This window comes from Sorex araneus, chromosome X (genome assembly GCF_027595985.1).
Source record: "Sorex araneus isolate mSorAra2 chromosome X, mSorAra2.pri, whole genome shotgun sequence".
Lineage (NCBI taxonomy): Eukaryota > Metazoa > Chordata > Mammalia > Eulipotyphla > Soricidae > Sorex > Sorex araneus.
The window spans coordinates 178,017,980-178,041,060 of NC_073313.1; positions in this window are offsets into that span (position 1 = coordinate 178,017,980).

Genomic DNA, 23,081 nt, shown 5'->3' on the forward strand with positions numbered 1-23,081 from the left:
TAGACCATAAATAAATGTTATTAATTCCTAAGTTTATTTTATCAGAAATGATACTCTTTTGATCCGTATCCTTATGTGTTAAAGCACTGGCTTAACAGATCCACTAAAATTTTATACTGTTTCTCTCATCATTTTAACTCCTATCTTGAACTTGAGATAAAATCAACTATAAATCACCAGTTTTTCAAATCAAACAGGTCATTCATACTATCTTTTCTCTTTGTCACTCAATTTATCAAAAAATTTCCTCAATGCAACGTAACTGTTAAAAGGCTATTTTAAAAATCGACATTTAACTACTTCATGAAAGATTTTGCTATTAACATTTTATTCTCCTTGTATGTCATAACTAAGAAAAGAAGACCTTGTGATCAAATGCCATTGATCATCATTTTGTGTCACAGAATTCCAACAATAATTATTTTTTATTAGACCAGGAAAATTAATATGTATCCTAAACAGAGAATGTGTTTAATAAAGTACTCTTTGTTTGATCATGAGAGGGTACGCTAATATTAGAATGAAAGTAATAAGTATATGGAGGCAGAGAGATAGATGGTACAGTAGGTAGGGCTCTTGCCTTACTAGTCACAAACTCAGATTTGACCCCCAGTATCCTAAGCCTGTCTAGAACAATCCCCAAGCGCAGAGCCAGGTGCAAGCCCTGAGAATTATCACATGTTGCCCCAAAACCAATAAACAAAGTTACAGATATCATTACAAATAATGACAGTGAGATAGAGTATGGCAGTCTCTCAATGGTTTTACATACTTTGTCTTGGTAGCAAGATCAATTAATTTAAAAATCAAAAAAAAATTGAGGTTTGAGAAATAGTACAGGGGAGAGGTGCTTTGTTTTTCCTGAGACAGATCCCGGTTTATTCCCTAGCACTATATTTGCCTCCCCAAATCATCACTAGGAGTGATCTCTGAGTAGAGCCAGGGATAAGCCCTTTATACAGCCAAAAATGAACAAAAATATGGACATCTCCCCTCACAACTCTGCAAGGTATTGTATCATTAACATGATGTTGTAAAGAAGATAAAATAATTTTTAATCTTTTTTATGAAAAAGAGAAACACACAATACTCTGAAAACCTACTGGCTTTTCATTCACTGTGAATTTCGACACTAATACAGATTTTCCAATTTAAGATTTATAACCATAAGTGACATCCAGTTTTCTTTCCTTTCTGATTTTCTTTTTTCTATGAAGTCCCCATGATAGGTTTAATTTTGACTTTGGGAAATAATTTCTCCTTTGGACTTGTACTGGTTTCTCAGACCATTTTATTTTGTTCTTAAGTATTGATGTTGTAGTACTGCTTACATTATCATTTTGTTTATATGCTAAAACCTGTTTATTGTGTTTCTTAGGAATTGCACTTGAATCTGTGATACTCTTATAGTCCTTACATTGAAGATAATTCATTGCTCTTTATTATCTCCTGTCCTCTTCTTTTCTCTCTTCTCACAAATAAAACAGACTTATATCACCCAAATTTCAGTAACAATTAAAAGTTACATCACTACTGAAAATTCTTCCTTTAGTCATTTATAAACTGAAAGTATTTATTTACTGAGTCCCAAGTCTTCACCCAATTTTTATGAGGCCTTGTGATGAATCAAAAGGTTTTGCTAGATATTTACTCTCAACCTTTTTCTCATTTGAGTATATGACTGCAATTAAAAATGGACTTTTATAAAATCTTACCTTATAAAACATCTCAGCTATCTTTATTCTCTTTCATTTCTGCTCATACAGTCAATAATCCTTTTCTGAGCTCAGCTCTGTCAGAGAGTGCCTCTTTTACGCAATGGAAAATAAGAAAAGCCTATATTAACAATCTTGTCAAGCTATGGTTTGTCCAGAGCTAAAGCTAATGAAATGTTATATTCATTAATATAACAGGTTTCCCAAGTTTTCCCAGGAATTGCATTGCCTGATATGTTGTCATTTTAATACCTGAATTGTTATCTTTTCAGATCCTCTTAAGCTGCCTTTGAATTTTGTTTTTAAAAAATTTCCTTGCTTCCTTCTCCTGTTCTTTCTTCTCATTTTCTTTTCCTTCTAAGATTAACCAAGATAGGAAAGGCTATGTGTGCTAACATATAACCTCAAATATGAGGCTTTGCAAACTGATGAGTAACATTTATGATAGGCATGAGAAAATATATGTCTTACTTCTGGTGTGCTCTATCATTTTGTACCTCTACCATTAACACATACAAACACACACACACATACACAAACATCAGCTAAAAACATTGTAGTATTTTGGTCATCATAAAATTATATATAAACATTAAAGCTCTGTGTATGTGTGTTTACAGGTCTATTTTTACTGGCATAGACATATTTAGCTTTCTTAGGGTCAATGAACCATTTCATTGCTTTGCAGGCAGTTGTGTATATTTAGGGGGACAAATAGAAATTTGGCAAGAATCATAATCTCACTGAATAAACTTGCATGGAGTCTGCTAAATGTCAATAGGCACACAGTCATGTCATGTGACTGGGAGACAAATCCTTTCATTAAAAGGGGACATCTGTAGTAAATAAGCTGTTACCATAAATCATTAGATAGAATTAGTTTGCTAGAAGAAATGCCTTGAAAGAGAAGAAAAAATCCTCCTATTTGGAATAATATTTTCATACTTTTATGAAAATTTAGTATTTTGTAACTGTCATAAAATTACCATGACAATTTAGGTAGAAAACAAGTTAGTTTGAGGTAAAAAGAAATACATTTTTAGTTTAGTTTAGTTTTTTTTTTAAAACTGAGTTTAAAAATGGTAATGGAAACCTTATGAGAATGCTCTGCCTAATAGGGTCTTTACTATTCTCATTTGGTGATGAGTCAGGGCAACACTATACAGCCTTACGGCTTTTGAATATAAGAGCAAGAGTACCTATTGCCCAGAAACACAGAAGTCAAACTAACAAATAAATTAATATGATTTAGTGAGCTACCAAATAAATAAAATAAGGAATAATTAAATTCATGTTTAGTTTATTAAATGACAGCAAGATATCATATCCTTAAATAATAATGTATTTAATTCTCCATATTTGTAAATGTGGAGTAAATTTGTAAATAAATAATTCTATTTCTTGAATCTTGAAAGCTTCTGTCTCATGCAAACAATAAATGTTTACATGTTATGGAAACAATCTATGACCTTCCAAAATGTACTTGTTGAAGGTCCAGAAAGGCATTACAGTGTGTAAGTCACTTGCTTTGCATGTAATCAACCTGGGTTCCATCCTTGGCACTATACATGCTCCCTCAAGCTCCACCTGAATTAAATCCTTTAGTGTAGAGTCAGGAATAAGCTGTAAGCAAAAATGGGCATGGTCTCAAAACAAGCAAAACAAGACATAATAAAGGAAATAAAATGCATCTGCTAAAATTCTAATATGACTATATTTGGAAACAGGCTAATTAAACAAGTGCATAATGGTACGACCCTGTACTGCTGTATGAAAAGAGTATCAGACACCAGAGACTGCTCCTTTGTGTGTGTTCAGGACTGAACGGACACGTGAAGTTTCAGTAGGAAGACATATACCTGCAATCCAGAATAATGTCCTGGTAGCGTTTGATCTCAGGCATTTAAACTCCAGAATTTTCTTACAAGAAAAGAAGCAAATTTTTATTGTTTTAACTGTCCAATTTGTGGTAGCATTTGGTGATCGTCTCAACAGACTGATATATTATGGACTTATAACAAAGGATAATGCTTGTTACCTGGAAAATGTCTATCATTCTTTCCTTCCCTTGTGAGAACCTCTATAAATCCTTCTTTCCCACATTATTTTGTCATGCCAAAGAAAAGGTGTTGCATAATTTAACATCTTATATAGAATTATGGATTGTATTTATAGTATAATGTTTAAAAGATCAACAAAAACGCCAACTCTCGGCCCTCCCGTCCCTCGCTTCCCGCCGCCGCTTGGGGTCCCCGAGATCCTGCAGCCGCCCCGCCCGCCCCGCGCACCCGGTCTTCCGATCTGGCTCTCTAACTGCGGCCCTCCTGGCTTCCCGCCTGGCTCTCTAACAGTAAGACACTGGGGGCGTGGCCTGTATCTCGGTGTGCGTGGTCTCAAAGTGGGCATGGCCTCTCGTCGGGCGCAGATATTATTTTTGACCTTAGCATAATAGGTATTATCTATTTCTTTGAGAATCACTTTAGTCATCTCAACCACTTATGCAAAATACCCATTAGCTTAGTCTACCTTTATAAAAGCTATCGGTGAATAAGGGAAGTTTAGCACAACCAGAGCCCCTCCTTCCCAAAACAAGAGGGAACAGGAATAAATAACTACAAAGCTCAAACTCTACACTTCCGTAACAATATGAAGAAGCAGCGAAAATCCCCTCCACCAAGAGAGGGAGAAGAAAAGATTCCAGAAACATCATCAGGGGCTACTCACATCTACGACCTCTCAGATAAACAATTCAGAGAGGAAATCTGGAGGAGAGTCGACCTACTCCAAGCAGCCATGGAACAGACATCCAATAAGTTAAGGGAGGAAATGAATGAAGCACTGGAACAGTCTACCAAGAAAATGCAGGAAGAAATGAGATCAGAAATTTCAAACCTACGAACGGAAGTCACACAAATAAAGGAATCTGTAGATGAATTAAAAATCTCACTAGATACCCTCAACAGTAGAATGACTACAGCCGAAGACAGAATAAGTGACCTGGAAGATGAGCTGCAGAAAGCTTATAGACAACAACAAATAATGGCAAAAGACCTTAAAATGGCTATACAGCGAATCAGAGCCCTGGGGGATGACTTCAAGAGGAACAACATTAGAATCATTGGAGTACCAGAACCACAGGGAAGTAACCCCAATGAAAATAACACAGTCAAAGACATCATTGCTAAGAAATTCCCAGAGCTTGAGAACGCAGGCATCCAGATACAAGGAGTCCGAAGAGTACCAGCAAAAAGAGACCCAAATAAAAAGACTCCAAGGCATATCATAGTCAGAATGACGGATGCTATAGATAGAGACACAATTCTGCAAGCAGCAAGGTCAAAAAAGGAAATTGCATACAAAGGAGCACACCTCAGATTTACAGCAGACCTGTCAGAGGAAACCCTCCGAGCCCGAAGACAATAGTGAGACATAGTGAAAAAACTCAACAAAATGAACGCCTCACCAAGAATGCTTTTTCCGGCTAAATTCTCACTCAAACTCAAAGGAGCCATACACTATTTCTTGGATAAACAACAGCTCAGGAACTTCATAGACTCAAAATCAAACTTGAAAGAAGGTCTAAAGAGGCTGCTGTAATACAATTAGGAGCCCCATAAGAACAACAAATACCACAGAAAGATGACATAAAACCCCATCACAATAATCTCTCTCAATGTCAATGGCCTAAGTGCACCTATCAAGAGACACAGAGTGGCAAAATGGATCCGGAAATTAAACCCAACATTCTGTTGCCTGCAAGAAACTCACCTGAACAAACAGAGTAAACATAGACTCAAAGTCAAAGGATGGAAAACAATCCTGCAAGCAAACAATCCCCTTAAAAACCTGGAGTGGCCATCCTAGTATCCGACAACATAGATTTCAGGTTGAAAAAGATTAAAAGGGACAGCGAAGGTCATTTTCTGTTTATCAAGGGATATGCACAACAGGAAGAAATCACAATCTTAAAGGAATACGCTCCTAATGAATGACCAGCTAAATATTTAAAAGAACTCCTAACAGACTTCAAAGATTTGAAGGACATCACTAACAGCACAATTGTAGTCTGAGACTTCAATAAGGTCTTATCGCCTCTAGATAGATCAACAAGAATAAAACTCAACAAGGAAACACTGACTCTGAAAGAAGAAATTGAAGAGAGAGGCCTAATAGACCTATACAGGGCCTTACACACCAAAAAGAAAGAATACACATTCTTTTTCAGTGCACACGGAACAATTCTAAAATAGACCATGTACTGGGCCCCAGAAATACCTCAATAGAATCCGAAAAATAGAAATTGTATCAACCATCTTTTCAGACCACGATGCACTGAAGATAGAAGCTAACCACTCACCAACAGGGAGAATCAAATCAAACACCTGGAAATCAAGAAAGAAATCAAAAAATACTTAGAAAAAAATGAGAATGAAGACAGGAGCTAAAAAAAACCTATGGGACGCAGCTAAAGCCATGTTAAGGGGAAAATTTATAGCTCTCCAAGCATTCCTCAGGAAGGAAGAAAGGGCCCACATAGATAGCTTGACTTCACGACTCAAGACCTTAGAAAAGGACCACAAAAAGGAACCCAAACCAGACCGAAGGAAAGAAATAATAAAAATTAGAGCAGAAATTAATGACATCGAATCCAAAAAAACAATCCGAAAGATCAATGAAACAAAAAGCTGGTTCTTCGAGAAAATAAATAAGATTGATAAACCGCTAGCAAGACTCACGAAGAAAGAAAGAGAGAGAAGCCTAATAAATCAAATCAGAAATGAAAAGGGGCACATCATAACAGAAACCAGTGAGATTCAAAAGATCATTAGAGACTACTTTGAAGGTCTATATGCAACAAAACAGGAGAACCAAAAAGAAATGGATGGATTCCTAGATTCCAACAATCACCCAAGACTCAGTAAAAAAGACTTGGAATACCTGAATAGACCCATCAATGTTAAGGAAATTGAAACTGTAATCAAAAACCTCCCCAAAAACAAAAGCCCAGGCACATATGGTTTCACTGGTGAATTATTCCAAACATTTAAAGAAGACCTGTTGCCAGTTTTCCTCAAACTTTTCCAGGAAATTGAAAAAACAGGAACTCTCCCAAACAGTTTCTATGAAGCACACATCTCCCTAATATGAAAAGCAAACAAAGACACCACTAAGAAAGAAAATTATAGACCAATATCCCTGACAAAGACTGATGCAAAGATCCTCAACAAAATACTAGCAAATAGGATCCAACAACTCATCAAAAAGATCATACATCACGACCAAGTGGGATTCATCCCGGGGATGCAAGGATGGTTTAACATTCGGAAATCAATCAACATAATCCATCATATCAACAAAAGTAAAGATAAAAACCATATGATCATATCAATAGATGCAGAGAAAGCATTTGACAAGATCCAACATCCTTTCCTGATGAAAACCCTCACCAAAATGAGGTTTGGAGGAACTTTCCTCAAGATAGTCAAAGCCATCTACCACAAGCCTACGACAAGCATTATTCTTAACGGGAATAAACTCAGGGCCTTTCCTCTAAGATCAGGCACAAGACAAGGATACCCACTCTCACCACTCCTTTTCAATATAGTACTGGAAGTACTTGCGATAGCTATTAGACAAGAAAAAGAGATAAAGGGCATCCAGATAGGAAAGGAAGAAATAAAACTCTCACTATTCGCAGACGATATGATACTATATCTAGAAAAGCCTAAAGCCTCTACTAAGAAACTCTTAGGAACAATAGACTTAGACAGTAAAGTTGCAGGCCACAATATCAGTACCCAAATATCCATGGCCTTCCTATATACAAACAATGAGGCAGAGGAAAGGGACATGAAAAAAGCAATCCCATTCACAATCGTGCCCCAGAAAATCAAGTACCTCAGAATCAGCTTAACCAAGGAAGTAAAAGACCTCTACAAAAAAAAACTATAAAGCGCTACTCCATGAAATAAAAGAGGGCATGAGGAAATGGAAACATATACCCTGCTCGTGGATAGGGAGAATCAATGTTGTCAAAATGGCAGTACTTCCCAAAGCATTATACAGATTCAGCACAATCCCTATAATGATACCTATGACATTCTTCAAAGAAACGGATCAAGCAATCTTAAAATTCATATGGAACAACAAATGTCCATGGAGAGCTAAAACAATTCTTGGGAAAAAGACAATGGGTGGCATCACCCTCCCCAACCTCAAACTTTACTACAAAGCAGTAACAATTTAAACAGCATGGTACTGGAACAAAGGCAGAGCCATAGACCAATGGAACGGGGTGGAATATCCCTACACACAACCCCAAATGTATGATCATCTAATCTTTGATAAGGAAGCAAGAGATGTGAAGTAGAGCAAGGAAAGTCTCTTTAACAAATGGTCCTGGCAAAACTGGATAACCACATGCAAAAGAATGGGCTTAGACCTCGACCTGGCACCATGCACAAAAGTCAGATCAAAATGGATTAAAGACCTCAACATCAGACCACAAACCATAAGGTACATTGAAGACAAGGTCGGCAAAACCCTCCACGATATTGAAAATAAAGGTATCTTCAAAGATGACACGAAAGTAAGCAATTTAGTAGAAACAGAGATCAACAAATGGGACTACATTAAACTAAAAAGCTTCTGCACCGCAAAAGATACAGTGACCAAAATACAAAGTCTATCTACAGATTGGGAAAGGATATTTACACAATACCCATCAGATAAGGGGTTGATATCAATGGTATATAAAGCACTGGTTAAACTCTACAAGAAGAAAACATCCAACTCCATCAAAAAATGGGGCGAAGAAATGAACAGAAACTTTCCCAAGGAAGAGATACAAATGGCCAAAAGGGACATGAAAAAGTGCTCTACATCACTAATCATCAGAGAGATGCAGATCAAAACAACCATGAGATACCACCTCACACCACAGAGACTTGCACACATCCAAAAGAACAAAAGCAACCACTGTTGGAGAGGATGTGGGGAGAAAGGGACCCTTCTACACTACTGGTGGGAATGCTGACTGGTTCAGCCCTTTTGGAAAACAGTATGGACGATTCTCAAAAAATTAGATATTGACCTCCCATTTGACCCAGCAATTCCACTGCTGGGAATATATCCCAGAGAAGCAAAAAAGTATAGTCGAAACGACATCTGCACTTATATGTTCATCCCAGCACTGTTTACAATAGCCAGAATCTGGAACAAACCCGAATACCCTAGAACCGAAGACTTGTTGAAGAATCTTTGGTACATCTATACAATGGAATACTATGCAGCTGTTAGAAAAAAGGAGATCATGAATTTTGCATATAAGTGGATCGGCATGGAAAGTTTCATGCTGAGTGAAATGAGTCAGAAAGAGAGAGACAGACATAGAAAGATTGCACTCATCTGTGGAATATAGAATAACAGAGTGGGAGACTAACACCCAAGAATTGTAGAAATAAGTACCAGGAGGTTGACTCCATGGTTTGGAGGCTGGCCTCACATTCCGGGGACAGGGCAACTCAGAGAAGGGATCACCAACTATAATGAGGTCGGAGGCCATGCGGGGGAAGGTTGTCACGGGCTGAATGTGGGATAGAGTCTGAGCACAGTGGCCACTCAACACCTTTATTGCAAACCACAACAGCTAATTAGAGAGAGAGAACAGAAGGGAATGCCCTGCCACAGTGGCAGGGTGGGGTGGGGGGAGATGGGATGGGGAGGGTGGGAGGGTTGCTGGTTTTACTGGTGGTGGAGAATGGGCACTGGTGAAGGGATGGGTTCTCGAACTTTGTATGAGGGAAACATGAGCACAAAACTGTATAAATCTGTTAGTGTACCCTCATGGTGATTCACTAATTAAAAATAAATAAATAAATAAAAACAAAAATAATGGCAAAATACAGAAGAAGGGGTAGCTCAAAGGTACAAGCTTTGCATACTGGAGCCCCATGTTTAAACCCTGGCACAGCCTGGTCCCCCTACACCAAACCAGTTAACAGCCCCCAAGTACTGTCACGTATGGTCTCAAAACCAAAATAAACAAAAACATAGCGAATTCCTGGTGGTAAAAAAAAAAAAGATCAACAAAAACATTTCATGTTTTACAAAGTCATCAAAAAACAAGGCGGGATCCCTGGGTAGTGCAACAGTTCCGGCGCCCAATCTGGAATGATTTCTGGCATCTTGTGTTCTGCTGAGAACTATTGGGGGCAACCCTGGAAGCAGCCAATGCTCCACACTGCTGTGGAGGAATGTGAATGTCTCTGGTGCTGCAAAGCCTGTACATCCCTGTATTTTTATGCCTTTACTTTGAACATCAACCTACTTTACTAAGAACAGACTTTGGGGCGTCCCAACCCCTCTGAGCACTACTTAGGAGGCCACAAAACAAACAAAATAAAACCACACATATGAAATGTGAATTATATTAGTATTTTCATATGGATCAGATATTCACTACATAATAAGCTGACTCATTTTATTTTTTGGTAAGGCCGTATAAAATAAGGTATTTAATAAATGTTCATTATGTAAAATGGTTCATTATGTAAAATGGTTATTAAAAGCATAGAGCTTCTGAGTGCTTTGTGTAAATATTGAAGAATGATTATTCAACATAATAAGCACAAATCTCTATCACCAGGGATCTAAGCTAAGAAGAGTAGAGCAATAAATATGATGTCACTGTCACTGTCATCCCATTGCTCGTCGATTTGTTCAAGCGGGCACAAGTAACGTCTCTCATTGTGAGACTTATTGTTACTGATTTTGGCATATCCAATATGCCATGGGTAGCTTGTCAGGCTCTGCCATGAGGGCGCGATACACTCCGTAGCTTGCCGGGCTCTCCGAGAGGGGCAGAGGAATCGAACATGGATCGGCCGAGTGAAAGGCGAACGCCCTCCACTGTGCTATTGTTCCAGCCCAAATATGATGTATAAGCTAAATATAACCTATTACAAGATAGTTATATTCACTTTCAGGTTTGGAGATTTGGGTTGGAGAGATTTCAATGCAGATAAAGTTAGTTTTTGAACAAAAAACCTGGACATGAGTGTATCTATGATATGCTCATGTGTGTCTATGATGGGAACATGATCTCAGACCCAGAAAATGGCCTATTAAAATATCTGAAGGAGAGCATGTTAAGTCTGAATAAAATGTAAGATACTCAGCTTGATTAGTAAAATGAGATCAGCAAGAAAGCAGTGGGAGATGGGATGAAAAAGGTATTCAGGTGGACCCTGATTATTCAATTTCTTGACTTTGACCCTTAGAGAGATAGAAGTGATTGGTTAATTGAACACAACAGTGACTTGCTTCATTTAGAGATCACTCTGGCTGCTGAACTGAGAACAAAGAAAAGGGCAGGGGATAAATATGGAAATCAATAAGGAAACTATATCAGTCCTCAAGGGAAAAAAGCATGGTTTCTGTATCAGGACCAGAGTGTAGAGGTATTGAGAAGCTGTTTATCTCTAGATGTTCTTTGAAGGTTGAATCATTATGCTGCACTGACATACTGGTAATGAATTTTGATTGAAAGAAAGATGTTTAGAATGACTCCAAGATTTTGGTCTGAGGAAAAATAAAGAGAATATATAATTAGTAGAGATAAAAGACAGCAAAAGATAGAAACAGTTAAGATAATCATCTGTTGAACAAGGTAACCTTATGATTATATATATATACACAGTTATATATATAGCTATATATAGTTGTATATATACACAGTTATATGTGTATATATAATTGGATATATTGTATTAGTACTGCACTGTCATCCCGCTGTTCATCAATTTGCTTGAGTGGGCACCAGTAATGTCTCCATTGTGAGACTTGTTACTGTTTTTGGCATATAGAATATGCCACAGATAGTTTACCAGGCTCTGCCATGAGGGTAGAATACTCTCAATAGCTTTCCTGGCTCTGCGAGAGGGACAAAGGAATTGAACCAAGTCAGCCACGTGCAAGGTGAATGCCCTACCCACTGTGCTATTGTTTTTGCCCATTATATATATAATTACATATATCTACCAAAGCAATAGAACAGTGTGAAAGGTGCTTGTTTTGTATGCAGCAGATCCAAATTTTATCCCTTGCACCCCATACCTGCCAGGAATATTACCTGAGTGCAGAGTCAAAAGTAAACCCTGAGCACTAGTAGACACTGGCAGGTGTGGCCCCAAAACATGTTCGTAAATATGTATGTACACACACACATATATATGTATATGTATATGTGTATATATATGTATATATATTATGAGATGGTAAGTTGGTATTTAGACATTCATTCTAAAAATTAGGGCATAGGACATTCATATTTTATACTTGTAAGTAAATATGTACTTAGAGTCACGACAAATAAAGGTCTTGCAAAAGATGATGCCATAAAGGAAAATAATGTGAAAAAGTAAAATAAAACATTCAAACAAATAACAGTGAAATATAACAGGATTATCCTAACTATATGGAGTTTTTTTATATAAAGCTATTATTAATTCTTTATTCCAATAATTTTATTATATTAATATATACAATATGTCTTCTAAAATAATTCAATACTTACTTCCTTATATTCAAAACAAATTGATTTTTATTGTATCAAAAAGTGTGTGCTACACAAGACTCATCCTTTAGCAAAATGTTAGTAATCTCTTATAGAAGGGCTTAATGGCCCCTGGGTGTAATACAAAAATCTTCACACATTTTCCTTTAAGAAAATTTTCTTGGGGCTGGAGCAATAGCACAGCCGGTAAGGCGTTTGCCTTCCACATGGCCCACCCGGGTTCGATTCCCAGCATCCCATATGGTCCCCTGAGCACTGCCAGGAGTAATTCCTGAGTGCATGAGCCAGGAGTAACCCCTGTGCAACGCCGGGTGTGACCCAAAAAGAAAAAAAAACTTTCTTAGATGATTTTCTGTGGTTTATTCATGAAAAAACAATACAAAATAAATTATTTTGGTTCAGCTTTGGGGCAGGGGTTGGGGTTCAGGATGGGAACATCCGAAATATGGTGGTGGGAAGGTGTAATGATGGTGAGATTGGTGTTTGAATATTAAATATAATCAAACATTGAGAACTACTTTACAAAAATAAAATAAAATATTTAAAAAGTATGTGATATAAAGTTAAATAAAATGTAGTATGCCAGTTTGACTCCTTTTTTAAGTCTTGATGAATATTTTTTGTTCTATTTTTTGTACACATGCAGATATGTTCTGGGGTTACTCCTGACTCCAAGTTCAGGAACCACTCCTGGTTTGGGGGATCAAATGATATGCCAAGGTTAAGACCTAGATTGGCTGAGTGCAAGCAAGCACCCTGATCACTGAACTATCCCCCATGACCTTGGTGATTTTTTTTCTAAATACTTACATTATGCTTTATTTGTTTATTCATGATTTATCACTTAGGTAATAGAATTATAAAATATTTAAGTTTATGGTTAATGTACAAAGTTACTACACACACCTGCCTCAGAAGTACTCATGATCTTTTTCCTATCACTATGTCACCTCTGATCTAACATAGTATCCTACCCAACCCACATCATTTGTTGATTAACAATTATGACTTTGCAGGACACAATACCCCATAGCACCACCCACGTGCTCAAGACCCTCCACCAATACTACCATAATACTTTCAGGCAACCTATCCACCCCACCCAGACCTGGAACTTTCAGGTCAATATTCCAGTACCCAGGGCTTATTATTGATTCATGTCATCCATATCATTGATTTGCTTCTCTAGATATCACATATCACAATGTTTGAGATTATCCTCTATTTGTCTTTCTGCATCTGGCTTACAGTCAACATTATTAATAAACCTTTTTACCCTTAAGTTTAAAATTTTTATAAACCTTCTAACCTATGTTTGTTTTCCACCTTTATCTTTCCAGATTATCATCTATTTTGTAATTTCTGAATATTCTTTTGTGAGGGTCATTAAGATTGTAATTTTCAAAAATTGCATGAGTTAAGAGAGTCCAATTATGATTTTTAAAGCAATAGAATTCATTGTTGCATCAATGTACAGCCAGTAATAAGTAAAGTCTTTGTTTATAGCCAGCACATAAATATCTCATTAAATGAATAGAGCAAGATGTAAAGGAAAAGAGACTCGATCAATAAAGTAATGGATTGAGCAGATTGGAGGGTGTTTATCTATTTAGAATTGAAAAAAGTGAGGTTGAATTAGCCAAGAAAACTTTAGTAAGCATTTAAAGAAAAGTCTCTAGAAGTGTATTAAATAATTTCTAGTAGTGTTATATAGCCACTTTTATTTAGGAGATTAATTGTATCATTTTAGCTTCTTTATATGCATGTGGAAGAGAAGGTGAAGAGGAAAATTTTTGGCAATCTTCCTCTAACCAATTTTTAAACCAATGTTTATTTGCTAAAAAATTCTAATCAGAGTCAAAGTTAGTGATACACCCATTATTCTGACACATTAATATTAACAACATTAAAGTGTCATAGATTCAATAATTAATTTATCTGTGCAATTTTATTTATGGTTTTCTAAGTGCTCAGTGTTATTCTAACTGCTAAGTACTCTGCAGTGAAAAGACATACAAAGTCCTTCTCCTTAAGTTTGCATCTTAGTTGGCAATAAAATAATATATTATCATAAAAGTTGACTTGTTTTATCTGCTTGGGGAAAAAGATAAACGCCACTATATGGCAGAGGCTGGACCCAAAATTCCATGGAGTCCCATGTGTTCATCTGGTAAGTGGTTTCATAGGTATATTCACTTCTTAAAGAAGTAGGAGGAGAGCCAGGAGCTTAAATCTAGTAACTCCTGTGACCTTTTGTCTTCCAGAATGGCACTTTAAGCATAAGGACACACAGATCAGATGAATATGATCTGCAAACGACTCACTATTTAGCTCAGTCCTGCTGCTGGTATATTCTTCTTTTGGAACAGCTTTCAAAGGGAATATGCAGTTTGTATCATACTCTAAGCCTGATAAGAATACTAAGCAGAGAATGAATAATAATGTAGAGATTTAATATTAGAGAGGGAAGCGAAGGTGCAAGGAGTTGATAATAAGAGAAAGTTTAAGAGTTGATGTGGGAAAAGTTATCATGTAACTATTTCAAATTGGTTCCTGAACATCTCAGAGGGCAGAGAGGACATAGCTTTTACAAGCTCTTCTCTTAATTTGTGTGGCAAGAATTATATAATGAAAGAATATGACACTTGACTAGGCAGTATGATATACATTTGATAGTGACCATACATTTTCTGAATAAGAAAGACATGCTAAAACATCACAAGAAAACAATTAAAATATGTTAAGTCTTTATTTTCATATTGTTGGAAGGGGGCACTCCAGGAAGTTCTTCAGGTCTTATTCCTGGCTCTCTGCTCAGGGATCACTCTCTGGTGCAGCTGGGGCGACCATACGGAGTGCCAAGGATTGAACCCAGCCAATTGCTAGTAATACTAGAGACTTACCTTCTTATTTTCTCTCCAGCTGAAAAAATTTTTTGAGAACTGGACAAACTCATATAAACTTACACTCGCTTTGAAAATTAACAATAAAAAAGCACTGGTAATGACACTTGGAACAAAACAACTATCTAATAGAGAACAAAAGTTGCCATCATTACCAGCAATACTATTATTATTATTGGTAAACAACACTTGATGATGTTTACTAATATGCCTTATGTAAAAATTAATGAATGTTCTAGGTTGAATAAACTGCAATCTTATATATTTTATTTATATCTAATCCTAAATTACTTTTTACATTACTATGAAATCAGAAAATATGAATAAGAAATTATTCTTTTATAGAGCACAATAGAGATAATTTAAATATATAAAAATTTCTTTGATAAAACCCACCAGTAAAAAAATGAGACTATCACTGCATATCATTAAAATGACCAAAACCTGGAATGCTAAAAGCATCAAATGCCAACAAAATATCAAGTTAGACTGACTCTTGTTTATTGTTGATGGCACTATATAGAGTTTGACAATTTTTACAAAACCAGACATATTCTAGATATGAACTCTAGCAATTGAACCTCTTTGTATTTAAGAAAATAAATTTGACATTCACATTTAGAGGAAGGATATATTATAGAGAGGTTAAGGTAATTTCACTTGGGCCAAGCCTATTTCAGTGCCCTGGGCACAACCAGGAGTGATCAATACAGTCAGGCCTAAGCCCTTAGGAATCTGGGATGTGACCCAATCTACCCTCACCCCAAAATAATCTAGGAGACCAACCCTGGTTTCAGCCCCAGTTTCCTCATGGACCCTAAGTAAAACTGGGTGTAGCCTTGGATACCCTGGATTGTCAAGTGGGTGGCCTTGGTAATCCCTTTGCACTGCAGTGCCTGAGGACACCCAATCTCTGACTCTAAATGTTTTACCATTCTTTTACTGGCAACAGCCACTGAGAGCGGTTCATAGGCTCCTGTGAATCACTTGGGAGCCTCTTCTCCCTCCCTCCAAATAGCCCCCCCAAAACAAGTCAGTAATTTCCCAAGTGAATGATACTTCATGGGCTAGGGTGGGGTGGGGAGACTAAAATAATGGGGTTTGCTATTAATCTCCAGTAAAATTGAGGGGCACATTATGTTTGCTCCCTAAAGGTGGTAGACTTTTAGGGGTATGCACTTAATTATTTTTGTTCATTTTTTCCCAAAAAGGGATTGGTAGGCCAAATTTCTTAGGAACCTCTGGAACCAAAACATGGAAGTTTGCCCCTATCAATAATTGCCAAAAGCTGCAAGCAGCCAGTGTTCTTCATTAAGTGAATAGATAAAGATTCTGTTAGACATCCTGGCAATGAAATATTAATTATAAAAAGAAATAAATATTGTGCCATTAAAGACATGGAAAATTGTGCATGCATATTATAGTATGAAGTAAGCTGAACTGAAATGGCTATAGATAGACTGATTCCCACCTACATGATATTCTGAAAAGAGAAAATTAGGGAGACATTGGAAATATCAGTGGTTGCTAGGAGCTAAGAAAAATGTTAAACGGTGAAAATACTCTGATAATATAATAGTGTGATCATGTCATTTTGTTTTTACCCAAATCTATAGAACATAAAAGACTAATGTAGATTCACATGTAAATTATGGATTTTGCATAGTAATCAGTTCTCTTCTAGTGGTTAAAGAAACTTTGGTACACCTATACAATGGAATATTATGCAGCTGTTAGAAAAGATGAAGTCATGAACTTTGCTAATAAGTGGATGGTCATGACGAGTATCATGCTAAGTGAAATGAGTCAGAGAGAGGGACAGACATAGAAGGACTACACTCATTTGTGGAATATAAAATAACATGAGACTGACACCCAAGAATATTAGACACAAGCGCCAGGAATATCAGTCCATAGTTGGAAGCCTGCCTCATGAGCTGAGGAAGAAGGCAACTGGTATATAAAAGGGATCAATAAATCAATGATGGTTGGAGGGATCACTTGGGATTGGAGGTGTGTGTTGAAAGTAGATAAAGGACCAAATGTGATAGACTATCAGTATCTGTACTGCAGACCATAATGCCCAAAAGTAGAGAGTATGGAGGGAATTGCCTGCCATGGAGACAGGGTGAGGGTTGGGATGGGGTGTGTATTACTGGGGCCATTGGTGGGGAAAAATGTGTACTGGCAGAGGAATGGATGTTCAATCACTGTATGACTGAAACTCAAACATCTTTGTAACTATCTCATGGTGATTTAATAAAAATTAAAAAAACAGGTTTCTTCTAAATACTGTAATAATAATAGGTGCACCATTTTGAGTGAGCATGACTACAGTGGGTAAGATTTCTATGTGGGGAGAGAGGATATATGGGAATACTCTGCACATTCTGCCCAATTTTCTGTTAATATAAAATTGTACTATAATAAAGTTATTAATATCCAAAATGGAACACTTTGCTTAACTGACCTGAATTTGAGGGAAAAATGCATGACCCTGATTAGTTAGATATTTTTAATGATTCCTAAGGAATGATATATAGGATAAACTGTTCTAGTGAAGAATTGTACAATTAATCATAAGGAAATGAGGCACACTGAAAGTTAATTTAACATTAAATTATTTGAAATGTTCCATATTCCATAAAAGCAGTCTCAAGAACATTGACACGTACTCCATCTTTCTTCATTTATCTTACTGCATTATACAGAGATGTGCACAATTAAATTCAAGTGTCAGTTTTTCTAGAAACATGTAGCTAAGTAAGACATTCATGTCACTTTGTCTTTCTGAGAACTCCATGGAAAGTTATTCAATTAATTAGGCTAATGTCCCACTATTATGGTAGATGTCTCTATGTAAGTTGCCATAAGGCAAGAAAGACAGTATCAGAACTGATGGAGTTTGACTCTGAGCCATGTTTTGGCAGAATTTTATGCTTCTCTTTCTTTTTTCCCATGGTGTTCAGACTTGTTCAAATGTGCCAAAAAATAAAACAGACATTGTGATTCTGTCCCCTACCTCTCTAAAGAAGGAAAATGCCCTCAAGTGAAACAATATAGTCTGGAGCATGTCTGTTCTAACCGAGGCATGCCGTTATAATTCATGGCCTCTCCATTACAGACCTTCTCTTATTTGTCCTATATCGTGATCAGGAAGCTGGGTACTGCAAATATTTCTCCTTCGCAGCTGTCTCAATATTGGGCTTTTTCAATAAGAAGAGTTCAAGGCACACGGAAGGAGGAAGGCGTTTTCTGCTTTACGAGAGCTGCTTTGAGAGCAGGAGAGTCAACAAATCAGCATCTGGGAGCCCTAAGAGCACTTGTGTTGAACTGTAACTCCTCATTTAGCAGGTTTGCCCTACATGGGCAAACAAGAAGTTTTCAGAGGTGCTCTGGCCATTCCCATTTCACCAGTTTCCTCCTTCCTGGAAGGCCAGATTTATTGTGATAACTTTGAGTTATCTCCAACCAGGTGTAAATTTCAAAAGAGAGTCAGAGGCTATTTTAAGTCTGTCCCTTGCTTATGTATGTTTGTTAATCCCAGGGTAGAAGTAAGCTGATTTATGCTTTACTACTTCTGCATATTTTGTCCTTTTAACCTTCACATACCATGTTAAAGTTCTTGGTACAAAATAATTTTCTACTTAATTCCCAGTATTGTTTCTATATCTAAGTGAACATATATTAGGTGAACATATATTAAACATAACAACCTAAATGCTTAGTAATTGAAAGCCTAAGCATGAGTGGTGTAAACTAAATTATTTTCATGGGTGGAAGTAAGAGTAAAAAAAAAGTTCTGTAATGTTCCTTGCTAATAATTCAACTAAGTTGAGTATGAATGTCATTAATGAGGGTTAAAAACAACCCAGTATGTTTAAGGAAATTTGTTCTGACTGCTAATATTGTATGCATTTCTAATACATGATCTATGAAGAAAAATCAGCCATTTCAATTTCTTTAAAATACATATCCAACTCTTCTTGTTATATGTATTTTCTAAAATAATTTATATAGCAGTAATGATAAGTTAGAGAATTAACAACTACTATACCCATATTGCTTTATAATAACCTCACTTTTTACTAGAATGAAAATTACATTGTACATCATATTTAGAAGTTAAGTAATATTTTAAGTAAATGCATACATGTTTATTATGGTTCTTATACATGCTGGCTAATCTTTTGATTTCTTAGTATATTGACTGTTTTTCCTTGTAGAAATATATTTTCTAACTTAAAATCAATGAGTCTGTTTTATTTTTTATTTATTTAAAAAAATTTTATTAGTGAATCACCATGAGGTACAGTTACAGACTTACAAACTTCATGCTTACATTTCAACCATACAGTGGTTGAGTGCCCATCCCCCCACCACACCAGTGCCCATTTTCTACCACCAATGGTCCCAGCATCCCTCCCACCACCCCCACCCCCTCCTCCTCCTACCCCACCCCGTCCTCCTCCTACCCCACCCCACCTCTGTGGCAGGGCATTCCCTTTTGCTCTCTCTCTCTCCTTTTGGGTGCTGTGGTTTGTAGTAGAGGTATTAAGTTGCCATCCCAATGAGTCTGTTTTAGAAGGATTTTAGTATACAAGAAAAAGATAGTTTATCTCAGTATCAATTTTTGTCTTCCAAAAATGTGCTAAATACTTTTTAAATGGCAGGAAAATATATTAATTCAAGAGTTAATTTACTTTACAAATATAGTCCAATGTAGGTTCATATCTATTCTGATTTATTATATCATTTTAATAAAGCTACCCAAAGACATTGAGTTTTTAAAAAAAACACTAATGGTAGCATACGGGCCTTTCTAATCATATAACTGCTACTATGATAATCAGTGTTCTATCAATAATAATGATGTGTAATAAATAATTTCAAAATCTCAATAAGGAATTGGTTAAACTTCTTTTGAAGAGGAATATTAGAGGACCCTGGGGATTTAGTTCCTGGTCTCATACAAGCAAGGCAAATTCTGTATCATTAAGTTATGTCCAAGTTCCTGGCTAATGTTCTCATGATCTCTAAGTTACTTTCATGGTTTTAATGCAGGATCCCAAATCTACTTTGGCATAATCTTACTCAGGCATACTCAGGTAGATATTAAAATCCAAGCAACTACCATAAAACCAATGAAATGCACCAGCATTTTACCAAAAATTAAACACATAAGTATTTTGACATTGGGTCAGGGAAGTGGTAAAGTGGTAAGATACTTGCTTGTCTTGCATTTGTGAGACATTGAGTTTGATGTGAGGGATTGGGGGGCGGGGAAGTGCCTCCCTCTATTCACAAGCATTTGCTTTGAATCACATGCAAATTCCTCACCTTAAGAAACTCATTACTAATGTCAATGTCATTTAACATCACAAGATTCTTGAAATGCAATTCCTCATACTTGGCATAATAGCTATATGGAGTAACAATTTCTTCGTAATTAGGGAAGTAAAAATAAACTTTCTGCCTGATATTGCCCAAGTAAAAATGGGAAAGGATAACAAAACAATAGCTATTTTCTAAAGCAGACAAAGTTGTACATAAAATTGTAGCCCTTAAAAAATTTTAAATCCTCCTGGTCCAATGTTGGTAAGTTCTAACGAGAGGTCTGATTGCTTCCTCATCAAGTCTTGTTTTTCCTTTCTATTCCTAACATTTTTTGGCTTTTCCCTATGAGTCCCTGCTTAGTTATATGATTTGTTGCCTTGTACTAAATGTACATTATCTCATCCTGCTCTTCCACCACCAATCCTGCAATAACTTTATATGAAGTAGTAATTCTTACAGTATCATCTGTAAAAAAAAAAACAAAAACAAAAACAAAAAAACAGTGCTCCACAAGCATTTTGATCACCTATGAAAATATTTACTTTCTCATGTCACCAGAAAAAAGTAAATGAACCCAAAATAAAAGAAATGTGAAAACATGTAACTTTTTGGCAAAAAAATGATAATATTCAGTGTTGCAGAATTTGCAGGAAAACTGTGACTTACACAGTTGATAAGACTATAAATTGATCAAATTTATAAAGCAATTTGTTATGAATAAGAATACTATGCATTAATTGTTTATAGGACATTTATTCATAGGAAACCTTTACCAAAAAGTATAAAGAACTTATATCATATTTGTAATGACAACTTTTTAATCACTGTATCACTGTCATCCCTTTGTTCATCGATTTACTTGAGTGGGCACCTGTAACGTCTCTATTGCACTCAGCCCTGAGATCTTAGCAGCCTCTCCTTATTCGTCTTTCCCAACTATTGGAGACTCTTTTAGGGTCAGGGGAATGAGACTATATTGTTACTATTTTTTAATACACCCAGTAATTTGTACAGGCTAGCTCATACTTGATGTTCCAGATTATTCCCAGGACCATGTGGTGCTAGGGATCAGACTCAGAGCTCCTATATGCGAAACATTCACTAAAGCACTTTAAGTTATATCCCAGTCCCTAATTAAAAAATATATTATAGAGGCATATATGTACTAAAACATTTGCATTCATATAATGTTGCATACATACACCTGTATGTATATATGTATGTGTCTTACTTTCAATACCAATCTCTAAAATTATTAAGAAGAATGATGGAGATTTGTGCTTTTATACAGGAGACTATATCGGAGGTACATTGATTAGTGGCAAGTAAAATATGTGGAGATCATTATGAAGGCAATTCTTTTATATATATAAAATATGGTCAGGCACTGATGTTCCTACACGTGCATGCATACTTTTTCCTCAAAAGCTATATGAAAGTAAAGGTTAACAAGATTTTATTTTAGTACAGTGACTGCTATTGTTTATTTTATGACATAAATTATGTGAATTTTTTAAAGAACATGTTCCTTAAATAAAATATTAAAATACCAAAGAAGGCACTCTGCCTATGGAGAACTACTTAATAATTAATAAAACATTTGGTATGTAGCAAGTAGATAGGCAGTTATTAACTTTCTAGGATAGGATAGTGAATATGAAATCATAAATAGAAAAAGCAGGATTTGGACTGGATAGCTCATTTAAAACAGATTGATAAACTTGGTGAAGAGATTATGGTAACCATTTTACACAAAGAATCTCTGTTTTTAGTGACAAACTACTTGCGACTAGGTAAAATATACAGAGTCACTCTGAGCTCAATGATCGGCTGCATTATTTTCACTGGTTATGTGACCCTGGGGATGTTTTGATTTACCCACTGTGACTTAAATGATTTCAAACTATAAAATGTGGTTAATGTTAACAATACTTACGTCAGTTAATTGCGATTTATTATTATAAGATTGACATGACTGGTTCAATGAGAATTAAATGAAATCTTACATGAAAAAGGTTTTAGTTTTGTGTTGGGTAAATAGCACTTCTTAAATGAACCTTGAATGGCATAATTAGTGATTTAAAGAATTGTTAATTGTGTCAAAAGCAGTTTTTCTTTTAAAAGTGTGATTTGCATAACAGGATTTGAATGAGGCCCAGCAGAATTATGCACATTTCTGTTAGTGCTTTGAACATACTTAACTCTGCAACACTTTCCTTTCCCAAAAGTCATTTCTATTTAAAATATTAAGAAAGCAGGAGCTTATCATCTGTGGCTGATAAAGTAAACTATTTTTTCTACCTTCCTAATAGAAATATAACAAACTTGAAAACAAAATCAGTATTAAGTATTTGACTCACTTTATCCATTGAAATCTTCTATAATCTTTAATTTGTTCTCCAGATGAGTAGCTGGATTTCTCATAAACATTAGCATATAAATCCCCTCTTCATCGTGAACCTTTGTACAAATTTGTAAAAACAATCCAATTTTTCATGGGTTCTAATGCATCCTTACCTATAACCAAGCAAAGAGAAGCTCAATACAATT